This window comes from Cebus imitator, unplaced genomic scaffold, assembly GCF_001604975.1.
Source record: "Cebus imitator isolate Cc_AM_T3 unplaced genomic scaffold, Cebus_imitator-1.0 Scaffold123, whole genome shotgun sequence".
NCBI lineage: Eukaryota > Metazoa > Chordata > Mammalia > Primates > Cebidae > Cebus > Cebus imitator.
Window position 1 is genome coordinate 3409505 of NW_016107438.1, and position 15860 is coordinate 3425364.

Below are 15860 nucleotides of genomic sequence, written 5' to 3' on the forward strand. Positions count from 1 at the left end.
TAGCCTCTCAAAGTGTTGGGATTACAGGTGTGAGCCACTGCTCCCGGCCTTTTCCTTTTCTTTTTTTTTTTAATCATTAGAAGTAACATAGTTACAAACAAACTTGCATATGCCACTTTATGCATATATAGATGCACTTCTATTTGGCGTATACTGGAAAGTGAAATTGCTGGATGGTAGAGAATGCATATATTCAGCTTCAATCATTATTGCCAGAGTTTTTTCTGAAGGGGTTGCACAGATTTACACTCCTCCCATCCATATGAGAGTCCCAGTGCCCACATCCTTGTTAATAGACTTGTTGGCCTTTTAATTTTTAGCCATTCTAGTGACTGTGTAGTAGTAACTCACTGTGGTATTTTCATTTTCTGATACATACGTTGAATACTTTTTCATATATTTATTTAGTCTTTTGGATATCTTCTTTTATGAAAAGCATATTGAGTCATTTGGCCATTTTCTTAAAAAATTGGATTGTCAATCTTTTTTTTCTTATTTTATAAGATATTTTAAATATGTTCTGGACACAAGTCCTTTGTTAAATACAAGTATTGAAATGATCTGCTGGGCACAGCAGCTCATGCCTGTAATCCCAGCACTTTGGGAGGCCGAAGTGGGCAAATTGCTCGAGTCCAGGAGTTTGAGACCAGCCTGGGCAACATGGAAAAACCCTGTCTCTACTAAAAATTAAAAAAAATTACCTGGGTATGGTGGTGTGTGACTGTGGTCCCAGCTGCTCAGGAGGAGGCTGAGGTGGGAGGATCACCTGAGCCCAGAAAGTTGAGGCTGCAGTGGGCCATAATTATGGCACTGTACTCCAGCCTGGGCAACAGAATGAGAACTTGTCTCAAAAACAAGGAGGGAAGGAAGGAAGGAAGGAATGAAGGAAGGAAGGAAGGAAGGAAGGAAGAAAGGAAGGAAGGAGGGAGGGAGGGAGGGAAGGAAGGAAGGTAGAAAGAAAAGGAAAGGAAGGGAAGGAGGAAGGGAAGGAAGGCAGGAAAGCAGGCAGGAAGGAAGGAAGGAGAGAGGGAAGGAAGGAAGGAGAAAGAAAGAGAAAAGTAAGCAAGCAGGAAAAGAGAAAGAAGGAAAGAAAGAATAAAAAGAAGGAAGGAAGGAAGGAAATATCTTTCATTCTGTGGCTTGCCTTTTCACTCAGTGATGTCTTTTGATGATAGATGTCCTTAATTTTACTGAAATCCAATTTATTAATATTTTCCTTGTGGTTAGTTGTTTGCGTATGTGGGTCTTGTTAAGAACTATTTCATGCCTATAATCCCAGCACTTTGGGAGGCCAAGGCAGGTGGATCACGAGGTCAGGAGTTCAAGATCAGCCTGGCTAACATGGTGAAACCCTGTCACTACTCAAAATACAAAAATTAGCCGGGTGTGATGGTGCACGCCTGTAGTCCCAGCTACTTGGGAGCCTGAGACAGGAGAATCGCCTGAACCCGGGAGGCGGAGGTTGCAGTGAGCCAAGATCACGCCACTGCACTCTAGCTTGGGCAACAAGAGTGAAACTCCATCTCAAANAAAAAAAAAAAAGAAGTGTTTGTCTAATATCAAGATCCTGAATATATTCTCCTTTGTTAGTCTCTGTATTCTAAAATATTCCTTTTTTAAAAAGATGTACTTCTAATTTTTACCAAAGGTATATGTGTGCATAACTTACATGCCAGGATGGGGCAGGTTAAAAAAGCAGTAGTCCCATTCTCCTTCATACTATCTCCTTCTCGCCAGCGCCAGTGATCTTCAATGCAATCGGCTATTTTTTATACAGATATTTTCTGTATCTCTAAATAACTTCCTTTCATTATGACTACTTGATTTTTCAGTTTGGGGAATCATCTTTTGACTTCCCAGTATGGAAGATGATGATTTAGTTATCTCTCTCTCTCTTTTTTTTTTTTTTTTAAGACAGTCTTGCTCTGTCGCCTAACTGGCTCACTGCAACATCTGCCTCTTGGGTTCAAGTGATTTTCATGTCTCAGCCTCCCAAGTAGCTGGGATTACAGGCAAATGCCACCACGCCCAGCTAATTTTTGTATTTTTAGTAGAGACAGGGTTTCACCATGTTAGCCAGGCTGGAGTGTTGTGTGTTTTTCGTAGGGACAGGGTGTCACCATGTTGGCCAGTCTGGGCTCCAACTCCTGGCCTCAAGTGATCTGCCTGCCTTGGCCTCCCAAAGTGCTGGAATTACAGGTGATCCACCTTGCCCAGCCGATTTAGTTCTCTTTGACTCCTTACCTTTAGTCACACTTCAGTGGCACCAGCCTCCCGTGTGTTTGCATGATAATTTTGGTTAGCCAGTACTCAGTGCATACCATACTATAACTACATAATTGCCATTCTTATCTGAGCTGTGCCGTATGCTATGATCAGTTTTGCTCTTTATTCTCCTGGAATTAGTACTTATGTTGTTTTGCTGTTGCCGATGCTCATTTAGTTTTCCATGTAATTACCACCATTTCAATCCCAGTTGTCCAAATGCCCCGTTAGAATGTTCAGACACATCAAGAATTCTGTTCTTTTCCTTTTCTTGAAGCAATCTCTTCTGAAGGCTTTTGATCCACCTGAATCCCAACTGGTTGCAGCCCAGGTGAACAGCTCCCAAGCTGTAATCTCCTGCACCGTCCTCCCAAGATTGATTCCCCCATTTCCTAAAGCCCATGTCTTCCTCTTTTAGGTTTTATTCTCTTGTTTCTTAGGAGCTCATCCTCCGATAGATTTGTGAGAAAGTGTCCATCTAACAATGTCTTTAATCTACCCTTACATTTGAATAATAATTTTACTGGGTATAAAATTTTAGGTGACAAATAATTTTTTTTCAGAATTTTGAAAGTCTGTTTTCATTGTTGTTCACATTTTGATTAATGATCTACCTAAAACTAACTTTTCTGTATGGTCTAAGTTAGTCATCAAAGGTCATTTTTTCCCATATGAGTATTAAATTTATGCAGTGTCATTTGTTGAAAAGGTCATTCTTTCCTTATGTCATTTCACTGGACCATATAGATGTGGGTCTGTTTCTGGACTTTCTGTTATGTCCCATTGGTGTATTTGTCTGTAAGTTTGCCAATAACAACTGTTTTCACTACTGGGGTTTTGTAATAAGTCTTACTAATAAGTAGTTTAAGTCTTCCAATTTTGTACTTAGTTATGATTCTTGCTTTTGGCCTTTTGCATTTTCCTGTAAATTTTAGAATCAGCTTGTCAAATTCCACCAAAATTTAAAAACCTTCAGCTGCCAGACATGGTGGCTCATGCCTGTAATCCCAGCACTTTGGGAAGCCAAGGCACGTGGATCATTTGAGGTCAGTAGTTTGAGACCAACTAGCCAACATGGTGAAACCCCATCTCTACTAAAAATACAAAAATTAGCCAGACATGGTGGCAGGCACCTGTAATCCCAGCTACACAGGAGGCTGAGGCAGAAGAATCTCTTGAGCTGAGATTGCACCGCTGCACTCCAACTTGGGTGACAGAGAGAGACTCCATCTCAAAAAAAAGAAAAAGAAAAGAAAAAAGAAAAAGAAAACTTTCAAGGATTAAATTTTTTTTTTACAAAATAGATTTATTGAAATGTAATTCCCATATCACACAATTCACCCATGTCAATAAGTGTATAATTCAATAGACTTTTAATATACTTACAGAGTTGTACAGCAGTCGCCACAATCAATTTTACAATATTTTCATCACCTTCTAAGAAAACCTCCATGCCCATCAATAGTCACTCCCTTTCCTCTCCCACTCTACCCTCAACCATGGACAACCACAATTCTATTTTTCTGTCTTTATAGATAAGCCTGTTCTGGATATTTCATATAAATGGAATCATAAATATGTGGTCTTTCGTGAGTGGCTTCTTTCACATGGCATAATGTTTGTAAAGTTGACCTATGTTGTAGCTTCTGTCAGTACTACATTCTTGTTCATGGTTCAGTAATATTTCATTCCACAGATATATCACATTTATTTATCTATTCATCTGCTGTTTCCACATTTTGACTATTGTGTGTAATGCCACTTTGAACATTCATGTACAAGTTTTTGTATGGACGTATGTTTTCATTTATCTTGAATATATGCCTAGGATTGGAATTGTTGAGCCACAGGTAACCTTATGTTTATCCTTTGGAGAAAATGTAAAACCGTTTTCCAAAGAAGTTGTACCATTTTACATTCCTACCAGCAGTAAATGAGGCTATATTAGGTTGTATTGGTTGTATTGAATCTGTAGGTCAGTTGAGGTGAGAACTGACCATATTGTAATATGACACTACCGATCTATGAACACAGTGTATCTCTGTGTATTTTTTAAAAAGATCTTTGTCCCCTTTCAGTAATATTCTATAGTTTTCTGTATAAAATTATGAGCGTAGGCCAGGTGTGGTGGCTCATGCTTATAATCCCAGCTCTCTGGAAGGCTGAGGCTGGGAAGATTGCTTGAGTCCAGGAGTCTGAGATCAGCCTAGGTAACGTGGTGAGACCTCGTCTCTAGCAAAAAAGAAAAAATTATGAACATATTTTGTCAGATTTATTCCTAGGTGTTTGGGATTTGACTTTTTTTTTCATTTTTTTTTTTCATTCTCTAATTGCTATTGCCCACTTATGGACATTTTTCAATGCCAACCTTGTTTCCTGGAACCTTGCTAAATTTATTAACTTATGGCACATCTATAGTTTTAGGGTTTTGTTTGTTTTTTGAGACAAAGTCTTGCTCTATTGTCCAGGCTGGAGTGCAGTGGTGCAATCACAGTTCAGTTCACTGTAGCTTCAACCTCCTGGTCCCAAGTGATCCTCCCACCTCAGCCTCCTAAGTACCTAGGACCACAGGCATGCACCACCACACTTGGCTAATTATTTTTATTTTTTGCAGTCTCCCTAAATTGCCCAGGCTGGTCGAAAATTCCTGGCTACAAGTCTGCTTTGACCTCCAAAGCACTGGGATTTTAGGTGTGAGTCACTGTGCCTGGCACATACCTATAGTTTTTAAAAACGCTCTACCTACACAATCATGTCATCAATGAAGAGCCACAGTTTTATTTCTTTTCTTTTCAAAAACCTTACAAGTTTCATTTCTTTTTCTTGCCTTATTGCACTGGCTAGGACTCCCATACAATATTGAAAAGAAGTGGTGGTGGACATCCTCAATTTGTTCCAATCTCGAAGGGATCATTTTCAATACTTTATGCCATAAAATGTAGAGTTTGCTGTGGGATTTTAAAAAATTCACTATCAGATCAAGCAAATTTCCTTTTATTCTTACCTTGCTGAGAATCCTTATCATGAATAAATGCTGAATTATTATCAAACGCGTTTTAAACATCTACTGAAATATGATTTCGTTCCTTTATACTTTTAATGCGGTGACTTACATAACTGGTTTTCAAATGTGAAGCCAACTGTACATTTCTGGAATGAATTAAGATTTGTCATGATGCATTATCGTTTTTTATATAGTACTGGATTTGATTTGAGATTATTTTTGTTTAGGATTTTGTATCTATGTTTTGACAGAAATTGTTCTGTAACTATCCTTTGGTGTAATTTCTAGTTTGGTTTTAATATCAAGGTTATGCTGCCCTCATCCAAAAAGTTAGGAAGTGTTCTTTCTATTCTGTGTAAGAGTTGTGTAAAACTGGTGTTATTTCTTTACTTAATGTCCAGAGGAATTAAGCAGACAAACCATCTGGAAGTGTTCTCTGTGGGAAAATGTTTAATCACTGATACAATTTTTCTAATAGATACAGGACTATACATGGTGTTCCATAAGATTTGCTGTGTTTTTCAAAAGTTTTGACCATTTCATCCAAAATTTCTAATGTGTTAGCACAGAGTCATTATAGTATCATAATATCTCAGTTGCCTATAGGATGTACAGTGGATAGATTCACACCAAAACTGAGTAGAAGGGTTTTTCTGCCACTCCTGGGGCTACTTGTGTGCTTGTTTGCCAAGGTCCTGGTACTTTTGTGAAGCAGCAGCCGGTGCTCACCAGGACCAACAAAAAGCCCGAAGAAGGAGTCAAGACTGAGAACAATGATCATATTAATATGAAGGTGGGGGGCAGGAGGGTTCTGTGGTGCAGTTTCAGATGAAGAGGCAAACACCACTCAGTAAACTAACAAAAGCCTATTGTGAAAGACAGAATTCTCAATGAAGCAGATCAGATTCTGATTTGCCAGGCAACCAATCAATGAAACAGAGACAGTTTGGAAATGGAGTTGGAAATGGAGGCTGAAGATAGAATTGATGTGTTCCAACAGCAGATGGGAGGTGTCAACTGTGAAGGGAACCTGCTTCTTTACTCCAGAACTCAGTTCTTTAAAGACCGGATTACAAGATCATATTCGCAATTAGAAAATGTCAATTTGGTTCCACCAAGTCCTGACTATTACAATATCGTTTTCTCTATTCAAATTTGATTTCCCACTTCCCCATTCCTTTATTGTACGTAAAGTAATGGTATATGTGCACAAGCACACTGCATTTTTTAAAACTAAACAGCCAATGGTATGTTTTGATTGGCCTCAAGCAGAGACAGGATGGGGAAAATACCGATTGAGTGAAAATAACCCCTTTCTCCATTAGCGGCATGCTCATTCAGCTCTTGGCTCTATATTCCAGTAAGTTCTTTTGCTCTCACTGTTTTAACAACAAAAACAACATAAAAATCCTTGCATATCTTGTTCAATTGGAGAATTTTAATGTTTTTCATTTATCATTGTAAAACCAAGGACAATTTTATAACTTTTTTAACATAACTGTTACATGTAGGGCAATCTGTCTTTAAGTAGGGATAAATTACTAAAAAAAAAAAAAAATCCTAGATAGTTTCCCTTTCAAGTCAAGAACCTTGTTGTTTAAATAAACTTCTTGTTTAAAAAAAAAAACAAAAAAACAACTGAGCAGAAGGCACAGAGATTTTCCATAAACCCCTTGTCTCCACATAGTCTCTGCTACTATCAAATTAGTACATTTGTGCCAGGTGTGGTGGCTTACAAATGTAATCCCAGCACTTCGAGAGGCTGAGGTGAGTGGATCATCTGAGGTCAGGAGTTTGAGACCAGCCTGGCCAGTGTGGTGAAATCCCATCTCTACTAATAATACAAAAATTAGCCAGGCATGGTGGTGTGTACCTATAATCCCAGCTACTCAGGAGGCTGAGGCAGGAAAATCACTTGAACCTAGTTTGGTTTTAATATCAAGGTTATGCTGCCCTCATCCAAAAAGTTAGGGAGGCAGAGGTTGCGGTGAGCTGAGATGGTGCCATTACACTCCAGCCTGGGCAACAAGAGTGAAACTCTGTCTTGAAAAAAAAAGTACATTTGTTGCAATAGATGAACTATTGATACATTATTATAGACCATAGTTTACATTAGGGTTCACTCCTGGTGTTGAGAATTCTGAGTTTGGACAAATGTATATGATATATATCCACCATTGTAGCATCATACAGAATAGTGTCCCTGCCCTAAAAATCCTCTGTGCCCTGCCTGCTCATCCTTCTCTCTCCCCACCCGACAACCACTGATCTTTTACTATCCCCAAAGTTTTGCCTTTTCCAGAATGCCATGTAGTTGGATCATATAGTAGGTAGCTTTTCCAGATTCACTTCTTTCACTTAGTAATATGCACTTCAGTTCCCTTCATGTCTTTTCACGGCCTGATAACTCATTTCCTTTTAGCACTGAATAACGTTCCATTGTATGAATGTGCTGCGGCTTATTTATCCAGTCACATGAGAAAGACATCTTGATTGCTTCCATGTCTTGGCAATCACAAATAAAGCTGATATAAACATTCATGTGCAGGTTTTTTTTGTGTAGACATAAGTTTTCAACTCATTTGGATAAATACCAAGGAGTGAAATTGCTAGATCATGTGATAAGAATATGTTTAGTTTTGTAAGAAACTGCCAAACTGTCTTTCAAAGCCACTGCACCATTTTGGATTCTCATCAGCAGCAAATGAGAGTTCCTGTTCCGTATCCTTGCCAACATTTGGCGTTGTGAGTGTTTTGGATTTTGGCCATCCTAATATGTATTTAGTGGTATCTCATTGTTGTTTTAATTTGTAATTCCCTAATGACATGTGATGTTAAGCATTTTTCTCATGTATAATTGCCATCTGTACGTCTTCTTTGGTGAAGTGCCTGTTTAGATCTTTTGCCCATTTTTTAAATTGGATTGTTTGTTTTCTTACGGTTGTGTTTTAAGAGTTCTTTGTACATTTTGGATGAGTCTTTTATCAAATATGTCTTTTGCAAATATTTTCTCCCAGTCTGTGGATTGTCTTCTCATTCTCTGAACAGTGTCTTTTGCAGAGCAGAAGTTTTTCATTTTAATCAAGTCCAGCTTATCTATCTTTCCTTTCATGAATCATGCCTTTGGCGTTTTATCTAAAAAGTAGTCATCATACCCAAGGTCACCTAGGCTTTCTCCTATGTTATCTTCTATGAATTGAAGATTTATAGTTTTGCATTTTATTTTTTCTTCACTTTTGAAGGATAATTTCACAGGTCACAGAATTCTAGGTGGATGGTTCTTCTCTCACAACACGTTCTAAATACAATTATGCATCACTTAGCAACAGGAATACAGTCTAAGAAATGCGTCATCGGGTGATTTCATCGTTGTGCAAACATTGGAGAGAGAACTTACACAGATCTAGATAGCAGAGCCTGCTGTATACCTAGGCTACGTGAGAGCGCCGGTTGCTCCTAGGCTGCAAACCTGTCCAGCATGTTACTGTGCTGAATGCTGTAGGTGACTGTAATGCAATGGCAAGTGTTTGTGCATCTAAATATAGAATAGCTACAGTGAGGCTACGGCGTTATACGCTTATGGGACCACCGTACAATTGTATGTGTTCTATCGTTGACCAAAATGTCTTTACGCAGTGCATGACTCTGTTTTACTCCACTCTGTTCTCGCTTACGTGGTTTTTGAGGAGAAGCCAGATGTAATTGTTATCTTTGCTCCTCGATGAGGAAGTTGGTCTTTTTCCCCTGGTTTATTTCAAGAATTTGCATTTATCTCCGATTTTCTGCAGCTTGCATAGGATATCCTTAGATGTAATTTTTTTTTTGCCTTTATCCTGCCTCCTGTTCTCAAATTCTTCCTGGATCTGTAGTTTGGTGTCTGACTTTAATTTGGGAAATTCGCAGTCATTATGGCTTCAAATATTTCTTCTGTTCCTTTATTTCTTCTCCTTCTGCTATTCCCATTATGTGTATATTACACCCTTTGCAGTTGTCCCACAGTTCTTGGATATTCTGTTCTAGGCTGTGTGTGTGTGTATGTGTTATGTGTATGTGTGTGTGTGTGTGTGTGTGTGTGTGTGTGTGTGTGTTCAGTCTTCAGAAAGAAGACTGTTTTCTCTCCTGTTTTGGGAAGTTTCTACTGACATATCCTCAACCTCAGAGATTCTCTCCTCAGCTGTTTCCCACCTACTAATAAGCCCATCAGAAGCATTCACCGTTTCTGTTATGGTGTTTTTGATCTCTAGCATTTCCTTCTTTATTTTATTTATTTATTTATTTTGAGTCTCACTCTGTCACCGGGCTGGAGTGCAGTGGCACCATCTCGGCTCACTGCAACCTCTGTCTCCCAGGTCCAAGCATTTCTCCTGCCTCAGCCTCCCTAGTAGCTGGGATTATAGGCACATGCCACTACATCCAGTTAATTTTTTTGTATTTTCAGTAGAGACAGGGTTTCACCATGTTGGCCAGGAAGTTCTTGGTCTCCTGACCTCATGGTCCTCCCACTTCGGCCTCCTGAAGTGCTGGGATTACAGGCGTGAGCCACCACACCTGGCCTCCTTCTGGTTCTTTCTTAGAATTCCCATCTCTCTGTCTACATTGTCCATCTATCCTTGCACTCTGTACACTTTATCCATTAGCACATTTTTTGAGATGGAGTCTAGCTTTGCTGCCCTGGCTGGAGGGCAGTGGCGCAATCTTGGTTCATTGCATCCTCCACCTCCCGGGTTCAAGCGATTCTCCTGCCTCAGCCTCCTGAGTAGCTGGGATTACAGGCATGCACCATTATGCCCAGCTAATGTTTGTATTTTTAGTAGAGACAGGGTTTCACTGTGTTGGCCAGGCTGGTCTTGAACTCCTGACCTCGTGATCTGCCTTCCTTGACCTCCCAAAGTGCTGGGATTACAGGCATGAGCCACCACACTCTGCCCCATTAGTATATTAATCATAGGTATTTTTAAATTCCTGGTCTGATGATTCTAACATCTCTGCCATATTTGAGTCTGGTTCTGATGCCTGCTCTGTCCCTTCAAACTTTTTTCTTTGTCCTTTAGTATGTATGTCTTGTAATTTTTTGGATAGCCAAACATGATTGATGTGCTAAGCAAAAGAAAGTGCAGTGTCTTTAATAATGTGGTGGTAAAGTGTGGGAGAGGGGAAGCACTCTCTAAACCTATGATTGTCTCAAACTTTTAAACAGCCTGTGAAATTTTAGGCTCTAAAAAAAAAACCAATAGTTGAGGCTCTGGTAAAAGAGTTCCTCTTGAGGGCAGGCCTTGTAAAGCAGAACAGAATGCTCTGGCATATTTCATATGACGACCTGGTCAAACCTCCTGGAGGTAAGTAAAACTCTGTGTGTGTGTGTGTGTGTGTGTGTGTGTGTGCGCGCGCGCGCGTGTGTCCCTCCTGTAACTAGGTCCCCCTGGATTTTCTTTTTCTTTGAGATGGAGTCTTGCTCTGTCACCCAGGCTGGAGTGCAGTGGTGCAATCTTGGCTCACTGCAACCTGTCTCCTCTGTTCAAGTGATTCTCATGCCTCAGCCTCCTGAGAGCTGGGATTACAGATGTGTGCCACCCTGCCAGGCTAATTTTTGTATTTTTTTTAGTGGAAGCAGGATTTCACCATGTTGGCCGGGCTGGTCTAAAACTCCTGGCCTCAAGTGATCCTTCTGGCCCAGCCTCCCAATGAGCTGGGATTACAGGCATGAGCCAGCACGCCTGGCCTCCTCCTGGAACTTTTAACTCTCAAACTTGTTCACATTGAGCCTCCAACAATTCGTCAATTACAGTTCAGTTCTGATTCCCAGGGAGGTTTTTGCTCACGGGTTCCTTCTGCTTTGGTAAATTGTGATTCTCTATATCCACCTGTCTATTTCTCCAATTTTGAGTGCAGCAGCTTGCTCTGTGATAAATCCAAGAAGAAGTTATTGATTTTTCAGTTGGTTCTGCTTTTTACTTGTTGGCAGAGTGACAACTTCCAAGCTTGTGACATGTCAGAATGAAATCTCCTTCTCTTGCTTCTCCTTCTTGACAGAGTCTCACTATGTTGTCCAATCTGGCCTCAAACTCCTGGGCTCAAGCAGTCCTCCTGCCTCAGCCTCCTAAGTAGCTGGAAATACAGGTGCATGCCACCATGCCCAGCTTCTTCATCTTTTAGAGAATATTTTTACTTTTCTAGTTTGCCAGTTATTTTACAGCATTTCAAATATATAATTTTTTTGAGACAGAATCTCACTCTATTGCCCAGGCTGGAGTGCAGTGGCATGATCTTGATTCACTGCAACCTCTACCTCTTGGGTTCAAGCAATTCTCATGCCTCAGCCTCCCAAGTAGCTGGGATTACAGGTGCCTGCCACCATGCCTGGCTATTTTCATATATTTAGTAGAGATGAAGTTTCACCATGTTGGCCAGGCTGGTCTTGAACTCTTGGCCTTATGTGATCCTCCTACCTCGGCCTCCCAAAGTCTGGGATTGCAGGTGTGAGCCACTGTGCCTGGCCTTCAATTATATCATTTAATTGTCTCCTGGTTTCCATCATTTCTGTGGAATTACTAGGTGCCAATCTTATGTCTAAAAGATAGCATAAAGTTGAGTCTTGTTCTTTATTTTATCCAGTTTGATAATCTCGGTCTTAGAGTATTTAGATAATTTACTTTTGATGTAATTATCAACATCGTTGGGCTTAAATCTACTATCTTGCCATTTGTTTTCTATTAGCCCCATATGTTCTTTATTTCTTTTTCCTATTTACCTGCCTTTTGAATTAATTGAATATTTAAAAAATATTTCTTTTATGTCTACTAATGTCTCATTATCTATAGGGCTTTAACATTTTTTAGTTTTTGTTCTAAGGCAGTGGTAAGCATGTGGCCCATGCCCTGTTTTTTATGGCCCATGAGCTGTGAATTTTGGGGTTTTTTAGTAATAAACTTTATCTTTAGAACAGTTTTAGATTTACAGAAAATCACAACATAGTACAGCATCATACGTCTTGTATCCAGTTTTCCTTATCATTAGCATAGTACATTAGTTACAATTAATGGATCAACACTGATACATTATTATTAACTAAAGTTCATACTCTATTATTTCCTTAGTATTTTGTTTGTTTTTTGAGATGGAGTCTCACTCTGTCGCCCAGGCTGAAGTGCAGCAGCGCAATCTCAGCTCATTTGCAACCTCCTCCTCCCAGGTTCAAGCGATTCTCTTGCCTCAGCCTCCCAAGTAGCCGAGATTACAGGTGCCTGCCACAGTGCCTGGCTAATTTTTGTATTTAAGTAGAGACGGGATTTCACCATGTTGGCCAGGCTGGTCTCGAACTCCTGACCTCAAGTGATCCATCCACCTCAGCCTCCCAAAGTGCTGGGATTACAGGTGTGAGCCACAGCACCCGGCCTGATTTCCTTAGTATTTTTTAAACTGTGGTATAATACATTTAACATAAAATGTACCGTCTTCACTATTTGTAAGTATAGAGCTCAATAGTGTTAAGTATATTCACACTGTTGTGCAACGAATCTCCACTTTTTCATCTTGCAAAATTAAAACTCTATACTATTAAACAATTTCCCATTTCCTCCTCCCTCCAGCCCCTGGCAACCATCATTCGATTTCTGTTTCTCTAGACATCCTGGTTGCCTCATATAAGTGGAATCATAACAGTCTTTGTCTTTTTGTGACTGGTTTATTATTTCACATTGCCTAATGTCTATGTTGTAGCATGTGTCAGAATTTCTTTCCTTTTTATTATTTATTTATTTATTCTTTTTTTTGAGACAGAGTCTCACTCTGTCCCCCAGGCTGGAGTGCAGTGGTGCAATCTCGGCTCACTGCAACCTCCACCTACTGGGTTCAAGCAATTCTCCTGCCTCAGCCTCCTGAGTGCTGGGATTACAGGCCCATGCCACCACGCCCAGCTAATTTTTTCTATTTTTAGTAGAGACAGGGTTTCAGTGTGTTGGCCAGGCTAGTTTCAAGCTCCTGGCCTCAAGTGATCCTCCCACCTCAGCCTCCCAAAGTGCTGGAATTACAGGCCTGAGCCCCCATGCTGAGGCTCCTTTGTAATACCGAATAATGCTCCTTTGTACGGCTATAGCACATTTTGTTCACCCCCTCATCTATCAATGAATGGACACGCGAGATTGACTTAGTTTTAACCTAATGTCCATTTTCTGATCCAGGATCCCGTCCAAGATAGCACATTTATTTACTCCTCATATCTCCTCAGGATCCTGTAGTCTGTGACAGTTCCTCAGACTTTCCTTTTTTTATGACCTTGATGGGTTTGAGGAGTATTAAATGAAGAGTATTAATTAAGCATTTTATAGAATATCCCTCTATTGCGATTCACCTAATGGTTTTCTCATGGTTAAACTGGGGTTATTGGTTTTATGAAGGAAGACTACAAAGGTAAAGTGCTGTTTTCATCATATTGTATCAAGAATACATACCGTCAGGCCGGACTCGGTGGCTCATGCCTGTACTCCCAGCACTTTGGGAGGCCAAGGCAGGTGGATCACTTGAGGTCAGGAGTTCAAGACCAGCCTGGCCAACATGCTGAAACTCTGTCTTTACTAAAAATACAAAAATTAGCTGGGTATGTTGGAGTAGGCTGTAGTCCCAGCTACTTGGGAGGCTGAGGCAGGAGAATCAATTGAACCTGGGAGGTGGAGGCTGCAGTGAGTTGAGATCACAGCACTGGATGACAGAGAAAGACCCCGTCTTTAAAAAAACAAAAAAAAAGTACAAACCAACAACCTGACTTATCATTATTGATATTGATTAGGTTAGCACTTGTCAGGTTTCTCTAAATTTACTCATTTTTCTCCCTTTCCACACTGTAATCTTTGGAAGGAAGTCTTTATGCCAGCTCACGTTTAAGGAGTGGGGAGTTATGCGCCTCTGCTTGAGGGCAGACTATCTGTGTAAACTATTTGAAATTCTTCTGCTCCAGAGGTTTGTTAAGAATAGTTTTTACTTTTTTTTCTTTTTTTTGAGACAGAGTTTTGCTCTTGTTGCTCAGGCTGGAGTGAAGTGGTACAATCTCAGGTCACTGCAACCTCCTCCCCCTGGGGTTCAAGCGATTCTCCTGCCTCAGCCTCCAGAGTAGCTGGGATTACAGGCGCCTGCAACCATGCCTGGCTAGTTTTTGTATTTTTAGTAGAGATGGGGTTTCACCATGTTGGCCAAGCTGGTCTCAAACTCCTGACCTTGTGATCCTCCCGCCTCAGCTTCCCAAAGTGTTGGGATTACAGGCGTGAGCCACCGCGCCTGGCCTAATTTTTACTTTTTTTCCCCCTGCTCATTGGATCATCAGATGGGTAAAGTGCTAATGTCCGCATTGTAACAAGGCTGGAGGGAGGCGCATCTTCCACATGACCATGAATACCTTTTCAACATTCTTACAAGCTGCAGAAGAATTTCTGTGTTTTTTCTAAGACAAAGTCTCACTCTCTTGCCCTGAATGAAGTGCTGTAGAGTGATCACAACTCACTATAGCCTCAAACTCCTGTTCTCAAGCAATCCTTTCACCATGGATTCTCAAAATGCTTTACATTTTTAAAAAGTTGAAATGGCCCTCGGGGACAGTGGCTCATGCCTCTAATCCCAGCACTCTGGGAGGCCAAGGCAGGTAGATCCCTTGGGGCCAGGAGTTTGAGACCACCCTGGCCAACATGGTGAAACCCTGTCTCTACTAAAAATACAAAAATTAGCCTGGTGTGGTGGTGCACACATTAGTCCCAGCTACTCAGGAGGCTGAAGCATGAGAATCACTTGAACCTGGGAGGCAGAGGTTGCAGTAAGCTGAGATTGTGCCACTGCACTCCAATCTGGGCCACAGAGTGAGACTCTGCCTCAAAAAAATTTTTTTAAGTTGAAATAATTCAAAAGAATAATATTTTTGTGATATAGGAAAATGGCATAAAATTCAAATTTCACAGTCTACAAATAAAGTTTTATTGGAACACAGCCATGCTCATTCATTGAAATATTGTCTACAGCTGCTTTCTTGATACAATGACAGAGTTAATCAGTTGCAAAAGAGATTGTATGGCCTTCAACACCTGACATAGTTACTACCTGGCCCTTTAAAGAAAAAGTTTGCCAACCCCTGCTCTAAGGTTTATCACAGTTTTCCTTCCAATAATCCTGTATCACATCATATAAAAGTTAGAAACTTAAGCTAGCATATTTTTCCCCCTCTATGCTTTGTGGTATTATGTATTTTATTTCTACATATGTTATAAACCCCATAATATGTTGTTATTCTTTTTCTTCAAGTAGTTGATGATCTTCTAAACAAAATTTTAAATGAGAAACATATATTTTACATTTACTCGCATATTTTCCATTTCTTGTTCTATTTATTCCCTTGTGTAGATCCAAGTTTCCATCTGGTATCATGTTCCTTCTGCCTGAATAACTTTCTTTAACCTTTCTTTTTTTTTTTTTTTTTTTTGAGACAGTCTTACTCTGTCTCCCAGGATGGAATGCAGTGGCATGATCTTGGCTCACTGCAACCTCCACCTCCCCGGTTCAAGCAATTCTTCTGCCTCAGCCTCCCTAGTAGTTGGGATTACAGGCGTTTGCCACC

The 15860-nt window shown here is 40.3% G+C and overlaps 1 pseudogene; it reads right to left on the reverse strand.

Annotated features, from left to right (window-relative positions):
* Positions 1 to 14576: 14576 nt before the first annotated feature.
* LOC119472922 lies at positions 14577 to 14686 on the reverse strand (annotated as a pseudogene).
* Between the last annotated feature and the right edge of the window lie 1174 nt (positions 14687 to 15860).